This window comes from Megascapheus bottae, chromosome 7 (assembly GCF_031878675.1).
Source record: "Megascapheus bottae isolate mThoBot1 chromosome 7, mThoBot2.hap1, whole genome shotgun sequence".
Lineage (NCBI taxonomy): Eukaryota > Metazoa > Chordata > Mammalia > Rodentia > Geomyidae > Megascapheus > Megascapheus bottae.
The window spans coordinates 40405179-40426725 of NC_143515.1; the positions used below are offsets into that span (position 1 = coordinate 40405179).

At 35.9% G+C, this 21547-nt stretch overlaps 1 protein-coding gene across 3 annotated transcripts in view; it reads left to right on the forward strand.

Moving 5' to 3' along the window:
* The first annotated feature begins 189 nt into the window (after positions 1-189).
* Wdpcp (WD repeat containing planar cell polarity effector) overlaps positions 190-21547 on the forward strand; it is a 246792-nt gene continuing 225434 nt past the window's right edge. Inside the window, exon 1 of one of the 3 annotated variants that reach the window (XM_090336831.1) lies at positions 190-637. The gene's annotated coding sequence lies outside the window, so the exon portion shown is untranslated. Of the gene's footprint in view, positions 638-11009; positions 11074-13842; positions 13864-21547 lie in introns of those variants that run through there. The other 2 variants (XM_090336830.1, XM_090336832.1) reach the window with 2 other exon arrangements.

Genomic DNA, 21547 nt, shown 5'->3' on the forward strand with positions numbered 1-21547 from the left:
CAAAGCATTTCCTCAAGGTTGAACTACATTTCCCGAAAGCACATTTCTAATCACGCCTTTCTCCTTGCGCTCTTCGCCTATTGCAAAGTAGTCCCAGAGGACGGCCCCTGTAATTGGAGGACAACTACGAGCGGAAGGTTTAAGTCCGGGAGGGCAAAGACTGCCTGATGGCGTTCAGCAATTGGCGGGAGGGAAGGGGTGTGTAACTTGAAAGAGGACCAGACAGATCCCTGAGCGACATCACCCACACGCGCTCAGCCGAGATTATTCAGTGCTGAGGCCGAGCGCGGGAGGCAGAGACACCTTCCGCTGCGTCAAGCCGGTCTGACCCGGAAACAAAACCTTTTAAAAACATTGTGCACGTTTGTGAAGGGCGGGGGGAACGGATGTGTCCGGAAGACGAGAGGGCTTCTCCTGTTGCTAGGCGACAGGGCACGAGCACTGGAGCGGAAGGCGGCGGCAGCGGCGGCGGCGGCGGCGGCTTTTAGACTCTAGAGCTGGGGCGCGAGCCTAGCTGGAAGCAACGCCACCCATTCGCAGCGCAGGGGATCCACGTGTGTGGCACCGTCGGGGCACTGGGAGGGTGTTTGCGGGCGCCTCCTCCGAGGCCTCCGGGACTTCCCCACTTCGGAGACGGGTGAGTCCGCAGGCCAGACTTTTCCTGTTCGAGTCCAGCCCCGCGTCGTGGGCAGGCTCGGAAGCGCGTTCCTTCTCCGCCTTGGGTTATTCCAGGTATGGGAAGGGCCCCGGGTTCTAGAGCGCACACGGAAACACCTTGGCGCCTGAAGTTGTTACGCCAGTCCTGCATTCAAGAAAGAGGCACCTGGTTGTTTCTCGCAGAACATCATCTGGCAAAGCAAGTGTTCATTTAAAACGAACTGTTTCCGAAAGCTGTTGCGTGTGGGGAAGCGGTGCTGCTTGGGAGCAGTGTTATACATAATGAAATTGTGATTCAGATAATTGGTCTAACGTCTAGATTTTCTCTAACACTGCTAAATGACTCTAGGTCATCCCTCTGATTTTGTTTTCATTTTTGGAAGACGTAATATTTTGTGCCTTACTTTCCTCCTTGATTGTTCAGTAGCGTTTTTATCATAATTATATCATGTGTTGAATCTCTTTATTTGGCTGTCAGGGAACATACTTTGTCTGTTTTCCTCTTGTGTAATTGGTTGCGCCCTCTCAGTCCTTCCAAGGCTGTATATCTTTACATAAGAGTACCTATATTCATTTGTCTACACTGGGTCCCTAAGTGAACTCATTCACGAGTTGCATTAATTGAAAACGCTACCACTATGTTAAAACTTAGCAAGTTTGTTTTAAGTTTTGAATTTCAAGATATACCTAAGTGATTGTTATTTGTAATAAGAACAAGCTTTACTGTTTTACAGTATTTTCTACTGAACAACTGTGTGTATAGAAGTATCACACAGCCTCTGATACAAATAGCACCACCACCTTCTAGTTCCATAACGTTGGTTGTGGGTGAGATTACAAATTTGCAAGTGGCTGAGTGTGGTGGCTCTGACCTAAAATGCCAGTTACTTGGGAGGTGAAGCTCAGGATTGTTTATTGAGGCCAGCACCCTGGTTCAACAAAAGCAGGCAGGGTTTCACAGCTGTGATTCAAACTATGTAGGTGACAAAAGTAGAAGGACTGCAGTCTGAAGCTGGGCCTGGCAAAGGAGAGAGACCCTACTTAACACTTGATAGGATGCTGCCTCAGCAAGTCCTGACTTCAAACCCCAGTACCAACAAAGACTCCAGACTAGGACTGTGGATATAATAAATTGCCCAGGGGAGCCCAGAAGTAGCAATGGTGCTTTGTTATGCTCCAGAGATTCAGAAATGAATATGATGATTGCTGGCTTGTAAGAGCATTGACCTGTTAGTAAAGAACTCAGGGCTGCCAGGGCTTAAAAAAAAAGTGCTGCCTGATTATGAAGGAAAGTGGACATGGAAGGAGATAGAATTGAATTTGCAATGTTGGAGGTAACTGTTTGGATTGGCAGCATAAAAAACATACATATACACGTTTAAGTTTCTGATTTAAAAACAGAAGAAACAAGGGACAAAAACCAAGGCTCTGGAGCTGGAGCTGCATTGTCAAATATTATAGTTTCTAGTCCTATGTAGCTGTTAAAATTTAGGTGAATGCAAATTTAAGACTCAATCCTCAGTCATACTAGTCACATCAAGGACATATGTGATAATAAGGAACACTTTTCACAGAAAGTTCTGTTTGCACAGCTCTGATAGACTTAGGGGAAGCAAAATGTGATGCAGAACGTGAGAAGGAGCAGTATGTCTTCCTGGGGGTAAGGGGCTTCCTTATCTAAACGTAGCTTTTATAATACTGTATACACCAAGTGTCCTGTTAGAGGAAAGAAAAAAAAATGATTCTTGCCTTAACCAACACATGTTTATTGTCTCCATGTGATTAAGAAGCATGATATTGTCTTGAATCCTGAGCTGAAAGTACTATCAGCAAGCTCATATCCTTAGGAGCAGTTATTTCCTAGGTGAGCCTCAATATTATCTGTCTGATGCTCTAGAATATCCTACAAAGTCCACGATCCTGCTTCATTCTTGAGCAGATGGAAGACCATGTGCCCCATGTAGAGCCTTGAATAAAATGGCAGGTTTACATGGTTAAGAGAGAGAAGAGCTAGTATATGTAACAGGTCTACATTCATGCATGGGTTATGGGGGCCTTGCACTTGGAAGGCAGATGCTCTTTTAAGACACACCTCCAATCTTCATGTATTTTTTTTTTTTTTTTTTGCAGCCTGGGCATTGAACTCAAGGTCTCTTGCTTGCTTAAAGGCAAGTAATCTACCACTTGAACCATGCCTCTGTACTCTTTTAGTCTTGCCTGTTTTCAGGATAGCTTTTGCTTTATGCTTGGTTCAGCCTAAGCATAAAGAGGATCTCAGATCCTCTTACATGTGTGTCTCTGTGCACTTTGGGAGGGCAGATACGTGATACTGTACCAAGCCATTGTGCTTCCCCTATAACTGGAATAATAGGCACTTGCCACTCTGCCCATCTGTTGATCAAGTTGGAGTCTCATGAGCTTTTCTGTTGGGGCTGGCTTTTGAACCTCAAGAGTCCTCCAGATCATGGTCTCTAGGATTAGAGGTATGAGTCACTGATGTCTAGCTCTTTTTTTTTGAAACAAGAATAAAGTTAGTTTTTTTAAAAAAATTATTTGATCAGTTTAGATGACATACAGATTATTGTTTTTAATATTCTCTTGTAATTTCTAAAATAAATGTATAGTATTTTTAAAATAATTATTTCTGGCATGTGGCTCCTACCTTTAATACCAGCCATGTAAGAGACATGAGTCAGAGGATCACAGTACAGAGTAGCCCCAGAGAAAAACATGAGAACCTATTTGAAAAAATAAAGCAAAAAGTGTTGTTGGGTTATGGCTTAAGTGATAGAGTTCATCTTCCTACCAAAAACAAAGCCCTGAGTTCAAATTCCAATATCCTAAAGAAAAAAATGATCACATTCATTGCAGTCCCCAAATTAACTTTAGCTGTAGTAATAAATATGTATTTTTAATTTAAAATTGTAACCAAATTGAGAATAATTTTATGTCTACTTTAATTTTGTATATGCACAGTTTAAACACATTCCAACATGTTACATGTATGTATGTGTATTGTTGAACCAAGCACAATTAAAAATATTTTGACTAGAATTTAAGAATGGTAGAGTATAAGATAGTTCAACAGGATCAATATTAATCATATAATCTGCAATCAAGTTGTTACAAGTGGTAAAAGAGTAGAATTGAGTGGAATTAGTGGCATGTCCCCTTTTTAAAACATGTATTTCTTCATTTCATTCTTTCATTAATTCAGAAGTACTGGAGTTGCACTTAGGGCCACCAAAGGCTAGACAAGGGCTCTACCAGTTGAGCTATGCCTTTAAAAATTTTTATATGAAACAAGAGTAAACATTTATTGCAATTTTTAAAAATTGTATTTTTTCTGGATGTAGTCAAGAAAACCTTGAGTTTCCTTCTTTTAGCTGAAAGCAGTAACATTTATTGAAGTTTAAGTCTACTACCTAGCTAGGTGACCTTGAACAGATTTTTCCTGGTACCATTAAGCCTTAGTTTCCAATAATAGTGACCAGAAACATAAGGAAGCAATTACTTTCGTATATTCTTTTTAATCAAGACATTTAGATGGTATTTACAAGCCACTGTTTCTAAGAACCGTTTCTAAGACTCTGGAAATAACCCTTATTTCTAGAATGAATAGCTAAATTGAAAATGAATGGGCCATAGCAATTTATATTTTTATAGATAAACATTAAAATAAATTGAGTGAAAAATTGCATAAGAATACATACATTTGATTCATTTTTTACAAAAATAAAATGTATGGAAATGCTGTTGTTTAGAAATTATTTGTACCTCCACATTTCATATGCTTTTATTTCCCCAGTGTAACAATATTGATAGATGATGTTCTTTAATGGCAGATAGTTAGGTTATAGAAATACTACCCTTACAAGAAATTCATGCTCATATCTCAGGTGTGTTGGGTATGGAGGAATTGGATTAGTTACTTGGAGAATGAATTGGTTTGCCTGAAGGCCAGCTCATATGTTTGGCCTGTATTGCAGGGTCTGGGTTATAGTCCTGAAAGTCACAGTCCTGAATGTTACAGTCTTACATGTGGGAGTCCTGAAAGATTTATAATTATGGAAAATAATATTTTAGAAGGGGAATTATTTTTTAGTTCTTTTTTATTGTGTTTTATTCTCTGGATAATGTATAGAGGGGTTACAGTTACATTCGTCAGGTAATGGGTACATTACTTTTTAAACCTTGATGCTCCTCATGTTTTTCTCCCCCTTTCCCTCCTCTCATACCCTCCCAATCATCTTGTTTTCTGGAAGGAGAATTATTTGAGAAATATTTAAAAGCACAGCACAACCCTCCATAGGCCATAATAGCATGTATGTTTTGTTCAGCAGAAACATTGAAATATACCAGTCACAGCCAAGTGGATAACAATTGTCAGCAGTGTTGATGAACAGGTCAAAAGTGAATTGTATAAATGTATGTCGCTGTGGTTAGTAATTATGTGCACTCAGCTTTATAATTGCAGTTCTCTGAAATACAGCAATGCATAGCCTTAAACTTTCATGAAATCAATTAAAAACCACAAAGTCTCACTACTACATGCGTTGTGACTTAAAAGAGCTCAGATCTTCAAAATTTTTATTCTTTACAAGTATAAAGAATACGCTTGTAAGAAAGAATATATAAGTGTAGTTGTATAAAAAGGATGTCTATTTTTTCAGAAGTTTCAATATTTTAATGTACATGCACGGTGATTACACAGAAATTAGCATTGTTACTATGTACTTTCATGGAGCAAGTTAACCAAAGAATGTATGAAACAAAACTATATCTCTAGTGTTGGAAATGATACAGAAATGTAATACATTGCATAAAAAGTAATAATGAAGTGTGGCACATCATATATTTAAAAAAACAATTCAAATTCATTTATAAAATGAATTTATTGGAAGGCCTAGTAGGGAGTCAGAGATTTTTATTAAGAATAAAATGAAGAAAATAGAATAGATTCTTTGTTCCTTCTTCATGGATATTTTAATCCAGAGGAAGGAGAAAATTAGTCTCGAACAGACATTTAAAAAAAGTGCTGTTATAATCTATGATGAAGAGTTTGAATTTATAAGGACTGTAAAACAAAAGATCTTAACTGTACTTTAATATATTGGTAAATGTTTCATAAGTTTCATTTCAGACATTTCAGAAATATTTTCATAAGTCATTTCTTGGGGTTTCTTCAGGGTATTTATTTCATTGTCAGTACTCAAATAGTTGAGGTACTTTTTGTAATTCCACTTGATGATGTTTATTGGCTGATTAATAACTGGTTATTTTCATGACTGCTTTAGGGCCCATAGCATATATCAGAAGTTTACTTTCCAGAGATTCCACGACCACTTCATAGTGTAAGAGACTGATTAAGTATAAAAGCCTTCTTATAATATGATAAGAAGTGTGATTTTCTTTTCATTTCTGCTCCTCCAACCATGGGGATATGTATGGTTGGCTTACATTTTACTTTTGGGTAAGTTATGAATCCTATATTAACTTGTTATTTTTTTCATTTGAACAGATACCTTCTAAAGGCGTTGAAATAATGAGGAAAAATATTCATCCATGTAGTTACTATTTTCAGTACATTGATTGCTTTATGTAGATTCTAGTTTCATTCATGTGGTGTGATTTTGCTTTATTTTTTTCCCCTAAAGTGCTTTGTTTTTAAAAATATTTCTTGTAGTATGGACCTAGTGATGACACTTTCAGCTTTTGTATGTCTGAAGAAGTCTTTTTATTTTTTTATTTTCAAACATATTTTCAATAGGTATGGAAATCTAGGTTAATACTTTTTTTTTCATTTACTAATTAAAGATTTTAGTCCACAGTCTTAATTTGCCTTGTTTCTTATGTGAAACCTGGTATTATCTTCTCTCCTTTGTACTCAATATCTGCCTTTCTCTACATCCTTTTAACATTTTTCTTTTTATCTTTGGTTTTGAGTAATTTGAGTATGATGTGCTTGAGCATAGTATTTTTCATATTTCTTGGTGTTCACTGAGCTTCTTGGGTATATTTGTAGGAAATGCTGAACTTTACTTCTTTAAATCTGCTTGTCTCCAATCTTGCCAGTAGTAGGGATTCCAAATGCATGACTAGCAGACCAATTGAAGTTTTTCCACAACTCACTGATGCTGCTTTTAGTTTTGAAAATTTTTTCTTATGATTAATTTCATAGCGTTTTATTTTGCATTCTTTAAGGATGCTAACATTTTCTTTTACAGTGTCAAATATGCTGTACATTCTATCCAATGTATTTTTAAATCTCATATAGTTTCTATCTCTAGTGGTTTGACTTAGATCATTTATTAATCTTTCATGTATATTAGGTTTTAAAACATACTGTATATGATTATAATTGCTTTTAAGTTTAGCCAAGACTTTAGCAGTGCTCAGTATAGAACTTACATGTCCCCATTCTTGAGCCAAGACTTTTCTGTATAGTCACTGAGTCATGGAGTTTTCTGTTAGGCTGCTGTGAATAGGCACTATTCTCAGCCTCCCATGAGTGCCAGCCACTGTTATCTATAAGCATTCTGATTGTTCTTTCCTAGGTATTGTGGTTTTCTCGTACACAGTTCCATCAGTACTTGAGGGAATTCTGAAGAGAAAAGGAACTATCTCTGAAGTTCTTGAGAGTTCCTTCCACATCTCTGTTCTTGCCAGAAAACTTTTAAGGATCTTATCCTCCCTAATATTCCAGTTGTGTCTTCTCAACTCAGATTGTTTGCTGGGCTTCTTCTTCCTGGTTTAACCTTTCCTCTGCTGAACCTACCCTTTTCTAACACAGTTCCCTTCATATGTTTCCTACTCTTTATTTCCTCTTTTTGGTAAACAGGGATACTCTTTCTTGAATGCTCTGCCCTTTTTTAGATGGAAATGATTTAGAACTTACTGATCAGTTTAAAATAAGTAAAAAAACAAAAAAAACCTTCTGAGCTCCGATCAATCAGGTTTACCAATGAGTAAAAATCCCAACAGCATTTGCTTTTACCCCTCATGTTCCCATCACACCTCCCATACCACATTATTTTTTTTCCAGAATCATTTGAGAATAAATTGCAGATGTGATGTCTGGAATGCCCTTATATTCGTAAGCGCATATTTTGCAGGACAAGGACACATTTTAGCATGACTACCAGTCTTAAAATTCAGAAAAAGTTGACACTGACGAATACTATTACCTTATATACTCCATGTTTGCCTTTTGCTAATCTCAGTAATGTCCTATAACATTTTCCCATAATATAGAATTGTTCATTGACTTTTTGTGTCATGTTTTGTTAATCTCTGTCATCTAGAGCATCTCTCTTTGTCTTCATGTAGTCTAGTTTTATAGAATGTTCTTTAATTTGGGATTTTATGATGTTTCTTGCAATTAGGTTTTGGCAGGAAGAGAAATTAGTAGTTATGTGGTCTAATCAGATTAGATTATTTGTGATATTTTTATTGGTTAGGGTATTATTCACTAAATTTATTTTAAATGACAACTTATTTAAATTTAAAAAATAAATTGCAATTAAAATAATTATTAGCATACTGCAAGGCTCATTAATATACCATTTCTTATCAAATGCATTGTTTTAGCACTCATTAATAATTTTTGCTTCAGTTGGTTATTGCTGTGGTTGTAAACACGTCTTTAATGTCTCAAACACTTATTACGTGATAATTGTATTCTATTTGCTTCTCTGTCCTCCTTCCCTTTTCTTTTTCCTTCTCTCCCTCCTTTTTTCTTTTTCTTTCTGTATCATCTGTTTAATCTCGCAAGTATGAAAGCATGGGTTCTTTTTTTTTTTAGTAGATGACAAGTTTTGTTTTTATTTGAGTAAATATAATTTCTTTCCAACTTGGCATGACTTAAGAGGAAATGAACTAAAAATCACACCATACAGTCTTCTATTTAGTACTCTTAGTTTTTAGATCATAAGAACCTCAGATACATTGCAATAAGAAGCTATACTGTGAGGGTATATGTGATAAGGAAAAAAGACAAATCTCAACTAGTTGACAAGGCCTTATGGAAACTTAGGAAAAGCCAAACTGAAATTCTAACCCTGTCTTTCCCCCTATTGAATAGGAACAAATAGGACAATTACTTGAGCATCATGAAGAAGAGAACTGAAATACTGTTCTTGAATTTCAGAAAATTATGAGTTTTGGTTATCTGTCACAGACCTTATTTTACTTCAGTAAACTGGCTTCTTTTAAAATATTTCTGTTTTTCTTCTTACTTTGAACTGTCTGAGTGTATCATTAGTTTCTTAAAGAAGCAGAGCTATATTTCTGTTTTTCATACTTTGAACTGTCTGAGTGTATCAGTAGTTTCTTAAAGAAACAGAATTAAAGTATCAGTAGTTTCTTAAAGAAACAGAGTTAAATGAGCCTGGGAGGTCATTCCTGTTATTGGCTAGGCAACACTTCTATAAGATTTTGCTTACTTTCCTCTAGAATGTATCAGATACTCATTCCCAACTCACTTAGATGTATATAAGGGACACATTCAGAAAGATTGCTGATGTTCTTTGTCCTCGACTTGTGTCTTTCCTTGTAGTTGAACTGGTGGCGAGGGCAGTTTCTGAGTTTGCTGCTATGTATGTACTTGGCAGTATCTGTCTACATTCTGCCAAAACAGTGTCCTGTTCTACTATAGGCAGTATAAGTTGGGTAATTTACTTTTTCAGTTTCAGAATATTACTACCGTGATATTTACTTAAATTTAAATGATAATGTTTACATTGTATAATTCTGATGCAAAGATTTTTGGTAATTGAATACTTTTATTATTCCTTAAATTTGTTGTGAAACTATGATTATTAATTCATAAGTTTAACTGTATTAAAAATATAAATAACTCAGTATTTTCTTATATTTCTATTCTACATAGTTATTAATTTTATGAATAATACTTTATGAATATATAAACTATAGTCTCTTTATAGTTAACATTTTCAAAACAGTAAAACTAAGCATGTATAGTTTACTTTTGAAAATTTTCTATATGGAATGTCACTTGATTATATGTTCATCTTTTTTTTTTCAGGGCTGAGGATTGAACCCCCTGTCTTACACATGCTAGGCAAGTGCTCTACCACTAAGCTACTTCTCAGCCCTGTTTATGTATTCGTATTATTTAATATGAATGGAATATTAATAACTAATTATTTAAAGTGTAGTATTTAAGTTAATTCCTTGTATAATTAAAAAATTTAAATACATTAACATTTCAAAATATAGCCTGTGATTGGGATTAAGACTATTTGTGTTTGCTGTTCAAATACTCAGTATAATATTTGATGTTTGGATAAAATGCTCTTTTTCATGTTGAGTATATTTGTTTAAAACTTTAGGAGAGATAGACTAGGAGGCTTGGAAAATGTGTATTTAACATAAAACTATTTGATTGTTTTCAGATATTAGAATTACAAAACAGTTTGATAATCTGTCAGTCTTGTAGAGCCTATTAGATTTTGTAGGTTTGCATCCTTTCATGATGTTACTTTTCTTTTATAGAAGACTAATAGATCTGAGTCATATTTGAAATGGGATAGAGGAAAGGAAAAGTGAGATGAGATGCTATTCTTTTCCAGAGAACACCAAACTAGTCTATTTCCTTAAGCAGACTTTCCCAGATGCTAAACTTTATTTCACAAGAGAAAAAAAAATCTTTATTTCGAAGTACAATACTTTCCTTGTATGTTGTGTGAATTGTTAAGGGTGTTGACATTTAAAAAGCTGTCTGACTGAACCAACTATTTACTACAAGCCCAGGCCAGCCACAGATACTTTGGGAAGGTGATACAGACTCACTGAAGTTAAAACTACAAGGCAAGATTACTGTAGAGACATAAAGTCTGGGGTTTGGCTTCAGGAAATATCACTTAGAAATTACTCTCCAGGTAGGATTAAATGTAAAAATTTGAAATATGCATCTAAAATGAGTTAAGTTACTATACATTAGGATTCATTGCCAAGGGATTAAAAAAACCATTTTGGTTACTATTTGACATTTCTTTAAGAATGTTTAAAACTAAATTGTGGAACTACCCTGAAGACTAAAATAATGTAGTTTTTGGCTGAGAAAATCTAATTAGATTATTATGTGTTGACAGAAAGTGATTAATTTATTCATATATAGCCTAGGTATATTATGGTATAACAAAAAACATATATTTCTCTCTGCCACTGATCCCTAGTACATAGCTCCTAAAACTCTTGGGATCCCCAGAGTGATGTATCTTTTTGCATACAGACACATTCCTACCCCTTCTTGGAGAGCCTCATGATGGAGGGAAAGCTGGTTGCCAAAGAAACCAACTGTCATGAGAGGGTTGGGTCTTTCAGTTGCACTTCCACTCAAGGAAAGATGACAGATGAACTTCTGGTTAGCTGAAGACACAGAGATTTCTAGGGGTTGGTACATCCAAGGAGAATGTGGAAACTCTATGTGCCTGTATTACTGGCTTCTTCCCATTGGCTCCTTTTTAATATTATTTATAATAAATGATATAAAATCATTTATATAAGTAAAGAAATGGAAAAACTTGGAGAAATTATGTGAAGTGATGTAAGTCAGGCCTAAAGGGACAAACGATCCCTTGTGTATGGAAGCTAGATTTAGCTTACAAATTCATAAATAAATATGTTGAGTGGTATACAACTGTATACAAATGTATTGACTGAAATATGGAGGGCTCATGGGAAATCTCAAATAGTGTAATTCCTTTGAAATCCAAAGTCAAAGTTTATCAAAATAAAATACCAGGGAATGGGTTTTTAAGGGGATAGGGTCGGTTCAAGGGGAAAAGAATAAACCGGTAAAGACAAGAGGGAGAAATACAGACAAAAATCCAATGTAAATTTTACAAAATTAAGAAGAGTGAAGGAAGCGGCAAGTTGGGGAGGAATAGGTGAGAATGTTGAAAGGGGTGACATCGAACAGGATATATTATATTCATAAACTTTGTTAAATGCAACTCTTTAAACAGCTACTTAACGATAATAAAAAAAAATTAAAAAATTTGTAAAGTATGTCTCCAAGTTCTCTTAGCTGCTCCAGCAAATTATGTAGTCAAGGATTGCGGTGGCAGCCTTAGTTTAGACTCTGTCTATCAGAAGCATAGGTCACAGCCTGAGGTTTGTGATTGGCCTCAGAAGTGGAAAGGGGTCGACTAAACCCTTAACCTGTGGGATCTCATACTGTATAAATGGAGATAGAGTCAAAATTAAATTAAATTCCATGACACCAAGTTAGCATCTTCTGAGAATTGCTCCATAGCAGTGAGGTTTTAGAAGTGCTGTGTTGAGTAGTGTAAAAGTAGGAAAAGACATCATGGAACTGTATGCTTATTGACTATTGATTCTAAATTATGAATGATGCTTCTCATAAAATGAAACTTTTAAGGTAAATGCAGAAGTTAATCATGGATTCATAGTCATTTTCTGGATTCTTATCCTGAATGGTGTTAATGGTTATTGATACAGATACGTTGTTTGTAATTTGTGAAGGCTGTATAGTATATGCTAACACATATTGTATAATATATAAGCTGTTTATAATGGCATACAGTATAGATAACATATAACATAAATACTGTATAATTCATAGTATTGTGTGTACATGTGTATATATTGTGTATATACTTATGTAGGCGTATGTATATATACATGTACATCCATGTGTATACACACATATATACATATACAACTGATATAACTTTTTTAATTTTTTAATATAACTTTTAATATATACTTATATTTGTATATATACATATAGAGAGAGAGGGAGAGGAGGTATGGACTGAGAATATAACATAACAATACATTTGTAGGCTGTTTCTATTATGTAGTATAAAGAAATAATCATTTTATCAATAATTGAGTCATTTTTATCAATAATTCTGTATTATAGTACTATACTGTCCATATTTGCCATGCTTTTCAAGGTTGTATTTCTACTATGGAATCATAGGTGGCTGCTATATATATGTCATATTCTTTTGACTCTTTACAGACTATTGTGATAGGGTAAATTTTAAAAGTGAATGTGATTCTCATACAAAATGCACATGTGTATTTTATTTGAATTTTTAATTAATGGTATTATTGTTATTGCTAGGTGAAGTACCAAACATTTACAATCAGGGCTACTGAAATAAATATAAAACTGCCAAAGCTTATTAATAATCCAGTGGGCAGTAATTAGCTACCTTCAGTAGGGTACAGTTTTTGCATTTTGTGGGTAAGAATTATTTGTGTTAACTGTTCGTTTCCTTTAAGTTAACTTCTCTTGCCACTGAGTTGTAAAATAACCTACTTAATGACAGATAAATGGAGAAACTAGCTAAGACATCCCTTAAATTTCAGCCTTTCATAATTTTTTCTGTTGTTCACTACTGGTACCTCTGATAGCTTTATAACTTGATTTGAGTAGGTGCAAGAAAGAAATGAAAAATACTCAGATATTTTAATTTAGTGGTATTAATTCTGTAAGGCCTGGCACCACTTTAAAATATAACAATCTATAAATGAATAAGATAATGGTTTGGGTATAAATTTCAAAGTTGATTGGTTAAGTGAATGCTGTAAGCTCATGCCTATAATCCTAGATACTCAGGAGGGTGGGATCTGAAGACTGATTCAAAGCCAGCCCCTGGAGAAAAAGTCTGAGACTTTTCAGCTAAGCAACAAAAAGTTGGAGGTGTGGCTCAAGTGGAAGAGTGTCAGATTTGATTGAAAAAAGCCATAGGAAAAGATGAAGTACTGAATTCAAACCCTCCTTCTGACACAGTTGATTGGTTAAAACCTGCATCTTTATTTAAAAAGTGGAAATAGATGTTAATTGCATCTTATCTTAATTGTAATATGGGGAGCTAATTATTTGAAGAAATTCGGTAGTACTTCTAAAAAGTAATAATCTTTTTTTAACTGATTATTTTCTGTCATATTTGTTTTGCAATGAGAGCTTTGTATATCAGATTTTAAGTTGGATATAACTTTTAACTCCAAATAATTAAAGCCTTGAGCCAGGGAAGAAAAAAAAATTTTTTTTTGCTACTCCTGGGGGTTGATCTCAGGGCCTGACCACTGTCCTTGGGCTTTCTCCTCAAGACTAGCGTTCTACCACTTGAGCAACAGCACCACTTCTGGCTTTTCTATGTATGTGATACTGAGGAATCGAACCTGATTCTTCGTGCATGCTAGGTAAGCACTCTACCACTGAGCCAAACTCCTGGTCCCAGAAAATGTTATTTTTATGAAATGATCATGTTGCATGGTTTTTACTCTGCATTTGCTTTCTTGCTAATAATTTGTTCTATTTTGTAATTAATGTCTTACAATTAGAAACAACTTGCAGCTGCTTATCCTCCTTGTTGGTATATAGAGAGGGCAAAAGACCATGTAGGATGCAACCGGTTTTATTTATGTCTGGTATCTGTGGGCCAGTCAGATAGTCCTGTGCATGACACTAATAGATGTTTCATTAGATAAGTTTCATTAGCAGCTGTGGGTAACGTAGAGTCTAGAAGTAGGCAGGGAAGAAAGTGAGGGTGAATCTTCAGTGGATTCCAAGGAATATTGTACTTGAGTGCATGCCATGTCTTTCTTTGGTCTTATACCATGTCTTTCTTTGGTTTCCTTTGGAGCCTAATTGTCTAGGCTTCCAGTGAATCTGTGACTCACATAATTTGCTTGCAAGCAGTTTCTTTTGTACTGAAGTTAAAGGGAGTTGGTTTCTGATGTTTATTAAACAAACAAAAAGCAAAATAGAACTCTTGTAGAAGAAAAGACTGTGTAACCTGATTATGTTTCTAGATAGATTATCATTGTAAAGTTTACAAGGAGGAAATAAACTGTATTTGTTACATGGAGGAAAAAATGGAAACAATACTTATGTGATTTAATTAATGAATAATGATAAATGAATACATAAATAAGTAAAGTTATCCATATTTCATCTTATTGCTACATGTCCAAGAATAATCCCCGTGTTCTTCTATTTTATTTTTGTTTTTAATTTTAACATACTATATTAAACTCGTTATTTGATTGTAGAGAGTATTATTTTGGAACAAATTGCCTGGGTTCAAAATCAGGCTCTTTCATGTTCATTTAATCTTGGGAAAGTTATTCAACCTTTTTAGCCTCATATATTTACATGAAAACTATCTGATATGGTAAGATTGATGAGTTAATAAATGTGAAGTACCTGAAATATAGCAAACATTGTCATTATCTTCACTAGAGACTCATTTTTGCATTTAAATTCACTCTTCAGCCCTGCTCATTTTGAGACTTAACAGCATTTAAGGACCTGAGACTCTATCTCCAATTAACCCCTAGAAAACAGGAAGTGGGGCTTGGCTCAAGGGTAGGGCGTTAGCCTTGAGCTGCAGAGCTCAGGGACAGTGCCCAGGCTTTCTTCAAGCTCCATGACCCACCAAAAAAAAAAAAAAAGACTGGGCACGGTAGTAATATACCTGCATTCTAGCCATGAAGGAGATAGAATTAGGATTATGGAACATGCTGGCCTGTCTGGGCAGAAAATCTGAGAGATCATGGGTGTCATGGCTGTATGTGCTATCCTAAGTTACATGCAAGGCTGAGAATGGAAGGATTGTGATTTAGTCCAAGCTAGACTGAAAAGTCCTTGATAGTGTGTCTTCACAGAAGAAGGCCAAGCATAATGATACATACTTGTGATCCCACTGATGATGAAAATAAAAAACAAGGAAGCTTGTAGCTTAGGCATTTTTAGGTCATAAAAAATAACCAGTAGAAACAGGGCTTAGTAGTATTGTACTAGCCTATTAAACATAGAGCCCTGAATTCACACCCATTTTTCCTCCCTCCCCCCCAAAAAAGGTGACAAAGCACCTGTGTAGTAAACTAGGTCCTGAGTTCAAACTTGTTTCATTAAAAGAAAAGAAAAAAGTATTCATTTATTCAAGTGAATTAAATGTCTACTAATTGCCTAACATTATATAGAACACTGTGCAAACAGATCATCAAGCTCTCTGTCATTAAGAAACTTGAGTCTGGTAAGAGATAAAGATAGAACAAGCACTTATAATATCCAATTTTGAACTTTATTAATGCTATGGAAAGAAATAATGTGTGATATAAAGGAGGAAGACCAAGAGAGATCTACTTCAAATGGAAGGACTGAGGAAAATTTCTCTTAGTAACTGATATTTAAGTTTCAGAAAAAGCTAAGGAAGAAAGGGCATTCCCTGCAGAGGGGTCAACTTCAGCCTAACTCTTCTGATAGGGATCTGAAGTATTGGGAGCCCTAGGGAAGCCGGCGTGACTAGAGCTTAGTTAAAAATGTAGAGGCTACAAAGTAAGGATGGGGAGCATGACAGAACAAAAAATACATTTTATATTTAAGTTTTGTCCCTAGTTCTTAGCCCACATCTCCTAAAAACCTCAGGATCTCCAGTGATGAGAATGCCTTTTGCCAATGTGATGTCTTAATTTTAATGAGATAACTGTAGCTGAAGAGTTCCTAGATAGTTTCAAGATGGAGACTATTTGCTAGAAGATTAAGGGAGAATTGGAAGGTTGGAACTTTCCACACAATTTATTGAGCTCCAGGGAATAGATAGGAACTAAAGATGAAGTTCAATCCTGTTTATAGACTTCATGCTTTAGTATGGAAACTTACCTATTCTACTTATTTTTAGACCCAAGTCATTTTCGACCCAAATATTCTTGTCTTTTTTCTCTATATTTACATGAGTGCAACATGTTCCTGATTGTTTTTAGCTGCTATTAAAGAAAGCTTGACCAAGTCTGTTATTTCATTGGTTTATTAGATACTTAATGGTTACTTTAAGAATCTTCTGTGTTATGGTGGCTAACACTGGGCCTAGAAACAGTTTTTTTTGGCTAGTCCTGGGGCTTGAACTCAGGGCCAGGGCACTGTCTTTGGGCTTTCTCAAGCCTAGCACTATAGTATCACTTGAGCCACAGCACCACTTCTAGCTTTTTCTGTGTATGTAGTAATGAGGAATCAAACCTAGGGCTTTGTATATGTGAGGTACTCTATCACTGGGCCATGCTCTGGGCCCCATGAGTATTGTTTGTAAGAATTGTTTGAGGACCAAGACATGTGAAAGGGTATCAATGTATGGGAATTAATGCACCATCTATCTGGCAAATATCATGTAACCCTTCTATTAATTATAATAAAAAATATATGAAAAAAAAACCTCCTAAAAAAAAAAGAATTGTTTCATGGGGCCAGGAGTTTGGCCTAGTGGTAGAGTGCTTGCCTAGTATGCATGAAGCCCCAGGTTTGATTCCTTGGTATCACTTAGACACAAAAAAGCTGGAAATAGTGCTGTGGCTCAAGTGGTATAGTGCTAGCCTTGTGGAAAACCCAATGACATTGTCCAGGCCCTATTAAGGTATGTGTTCCAGGAAACTAAAACTTTTTAAATTTTTCTTTTTTTAAAAAAAAATTGGGAGGGGCCTGGAGTTTGGCCTAGTGGTTAAAGTGCTTGCCTAGCATGCACGAAGACCCGGGTTCAATTCCTCGGTACCCCACATACACAGCAAAAAGCCGGAAGTGGTGCTGAGGTTCAAGTGGTAGAGCTCTAGCCTTGAGAAAGTCCAAGGACAGTGCTCAGGCCCTGAGCTCAAGCCCAGGACTGGCAAAAAAAAAAAAAAAATTGGGCTATTAAATAAAGTATGTTGTTTGTTGCCTATAATTCTATTTTTTCATACTTTTTTCTTTTTCTAGGGGTAAAAGTTAGGTTTCCTAGTTTATAATTGTCAGAATAATCTATCTAACATCTCTCCCAACTTTAATATTTTACATCCCAATGTATTTTTTGTTTGGGAATACTTCAATTAAAAAAGGTCTTATTCAGGGCCAGGAGCATGGCCTAGTGGTAAAGTGCTTGCCTAGCATGCATGAAGCCCTGGATTCAATTCCTTGGTATCACATACATAGAAAAAGCTGGAAGTGGTGCTGTGGCTCAAGTGGTAGAATGCTAGCCTTCAGAAAGCCCGAGGATAGTGCTCAGGACTTGGGTTCAAAGACAACTGTTGAGTCTTTTTTGTTCTTTTGTCCTCATTTGATGAATTTATTTGAACTTGTAGACCTAAAAATGATCAGTTAAGTCATCTTTCATGAGGTTTCTGCTCATTTATATTTGATTTTCTACTCCAACTAATTACTATGTTCTTGTTTTCTTAGTTTATCTTTAGAAAAATAATCTCTGTCATTAGGTCTTCTGAATTTCTTAGCTACTATTTCTTCTTTTTTTTAATTTTACATTTTCGATTGTATTCCTTTTATTTATTTTTTTCATATATTTTTTATTGTAATTAATAGAAGGGTTACATGATATTTGCCAGATAGATGGTGCATTAATTCCCATACATTGATACCCTTTCACATGTCTTGGTCCCCATTTCCCTCCCCCCACCCCCACCCCTCATCTTGTTTTCCTCCCTTCCCTATCCAGTTTCAAATAACCAAGTACAAATATATCCGATATATCAGGTAACAAAGTGAGATACTGTAACAATATGAGATAACCAAGGGACAGCAAAAGAGATAAGAGATAACATAGTACCTTAAGAAAAACAATCATTCATTATATGGCTTATGTTTCTATATCCTAGAGATCCTTTCATTTAGCGTCATACTATATGGCCATTTGTATCAAGGTTTTGCTCTATTGCAAATCTCTGCTAGGAGAGCCCAAGGTTTCTACTGATTATGACAAATGAGGGAAACCATTGGGCCTAACTTCCTTTGAGTCTGGCTTACTTCACTTAATATGATTTTTTCTAAGTCTTTCCATTTCCTAACAAATGGAGCAATGTCATTCTTTCTGACAGCAGCATAGAATTCCATTGTGTACAAATACCACATCTTGTTGATCCACTCATCAACTGAGGGGCATCTGAGTTGGTTCCATATCTTTGCTATGGTGAATAGTGCTGCAATGAACATTGTTGTGCTGGTGGGTTTAGTATGTCCTTGTTTCTGGATAATTGGGTAAATGCCAAGGAGTGGAATTGCTGGGTCATAGGGGAGCTCTATGTTTAGTCTTTTGAGGAACTGCCACACTGCTTTCCATAGTGGTTGAATGAGTTTGCACTCCCACCAACAGTGCAGTAGTGATCCCTTTTGGCCACATCCCCACCAGCATCTCTTGTTATTAGTTTTCTTGATCCTGGCCATTCTACCTGGAGTGAGGTGGAATCTTAGAGTTGTTTCGATTTGCATTTCTTTTATGACCAGAGATGTTGAGCATTTCTTCATGTGTCTATAGGCCATTTTTGTTTCTTCTTCAGAGAAGATTCTCTTTAAGTCTTTGGCCCATCTTTTAATGGATGTTTGTTACTTTGGAGATTAGTTTTGGATTGATTCAATTTTTTAAGCTGTTGATATATTTTACATATGAGGCCTTTGTCTGTTGTATGGTTGGTGAAGATCTTCTCCCACTCTGTAGGCTTCCTGATTAGTTTACTAGCTATGTCCTTTGCCATACAAAAGCTCTGCAGTTTAATGCAGTCCCACTTATCCAGTCTTTCTCTGATTTGTTGTGATTCTTGGTCCTTATTAAGAAAGTTTAGACCTGTGCCAAGGAGGTCTACTGTATCTCCTATTCTTTCTTGTAAAGTTTTCAGTGTGTCAGCTTTTACCTCCAGGTCTTTGATCCATTTGGAGTTAATTCTAGTGCAGGGTGACAAAGAAGGATCCAACTTTAGTTTTCTGCAGGTGCTTAACCAGTTCTGCCAGCACCACTTGTTGAAGAGGCTGTCTTTCTTCCATTCTATATTTTTGGCTCCCTTGTCAAAGATTAGGTGGCCATAGGTCTGTGGTTTAATATCTGGGTCTTCATTTCTATTCCATTGGTCTTCAGGCCTGTTCTTGTGCCAGTACCAAGCTGTTTTGATAATTATAGCTCTGTAATAGAGTCTAAAGTTTGGTATTGAAATTCCTCCTGTGCTGTTCTTTCTGCTAAGAAGTATTTTTGCTATACGGGGTCTTTTATTATTCCATATGAAATTTTGGATTGCCTCTTCTATTTCTTTAAAGAAGGACATTGGAATATTGATGGGTATTGCAAGAACTTCACTGGCCAGATCTGAGATACTCTTGATAGTAAAATAAGTAATAATTATGGTTTTAACCCATTAAATAAATTGAAATTCATGACTACAAAGTGATATAAATATAAGAATAAATAAAGAGGAATGAACAGAGTGCTCTACCTTACAACAGAATAACAAATAATGTAGAACAGAAGAATTACCTCTGGATCTGAGTGGACACTTGTAATCCTAGCTACTTAGGAAGTAGGAGGATCATGGTTCAACACTAGTCTAGGCAAAATTAATGTGAGACTCCACTGACAAACAAGGTTAAAAAAAAAAAAGGACTGTGGGCAAATAGCTCAAGAGGTAGAGAACTTCCCAGCAAGTGTAAGACTTGTGAATTCAGTCCTCAATAAAATGGAGGGGAGAGAGGAAAGGTACAAGGAAGGGGAAGAGAGGGAGGGAAAAGATGATGGTGGTTTATATAGTTTTAAAAAGTATGTGACTGGGGCCAGGAATGTGGCCTAGTGGTAGAGTGCTTGCCTCACATGCAGAAAGCCCTGGGTTCGATTCCTCAGTACCACATACACAGAAAAAGCCAGAAGTGGTGCTGTGGCTCAAGTGGTAAAACACTAGCCTTGAGAAAGCCCAAGGACAGTGCCCAGGACCTGAATTCAAGCCCCAGGACTGTTAAAAAAATGTATGCCCACAAAATGTCAAGTTACAGAATGTCCCAGCCACAGTAATGACAGATTGAAATGTGTCCCTTTCAATCTAATGAAACCATAACATAGCATCAGTTCTGTGGTATAAAATGTAAGACATCAAGAAAATGTCAGAAAAATCCAAATTAAGGAAACTTCTATAAAGTAACCAACTTTTGCAGCTGGGAGTTTAGCCTACTGTTAGAGTGCTTGCCTAGCATGCACGAAGCCCTTGGTTCAATTCCTCAGTATGACATACACAGAAAAAGCTTGAAGTGGTGTTGTGGCTCTAGTGGTAGAGTTTTAGCCTTGAGAAAAGCCCAAGGACAATGCTCAGGCCCTGAGTTCAAGCTCCAGGACTGGCAAAAAAAAAAAAAAAAAGAGTAACCAGCTTTTATGCTTCCGAAATAGCAAGGAAAGAGGATGGTTCCAGTTTGAAGAGCACTAAAGAGATATGAGAGGGCAATACAAACCTTGATCCTGGATTTGGACCCAAAGCATTATTGGGATGATGGATGAAATTCTGCAGTCACTGATTTAAATGGCAAAATTGTATTATTATGTTTGTATTGGTGGTTGTAGTATACTTTGTAGCATAGTTTAGGAAATTACACTTAAATATCAAGGGTAATAAATAGGTCATCTGTTCTGAAACTTAAGTATAAGACTTTTGAGTTCAATCCTTAGTAAAATGGAGGAGGGTGAAAAGAAGAGGGAGAAAGGAAAAGGAGAATTTTGGAAGTAATATGAAAAAAATTATGTATTACTATGATGAAAGAATGTGTAATTAGTAAAATCTTAACAATAGGGGAAGCAGGGTAAGAACTTGTTGGAATACTTTTTAATTTTACTCTTGTGACTTTTTTTGCATTCCTTATAGATTTTGCTACAGGTTAATAAGATAAAAGTATAACAAATTTATTGAACCAAACATTTATATGATGTAGGACTGAAGTGGGGACCCAAAGGGAAAACTTCCTGTAAGAAGTTGTGTAGACATCTAACTGGAGCAGGCAAGGCTATATGATCTAACAACAATAAACAGATTCTTCTTAGAGTCTTCTTAGTATGTTCAGATTCTTCTTAGTATCTCTGTGTGACTTTCTTCTGTTCCAGGTTAG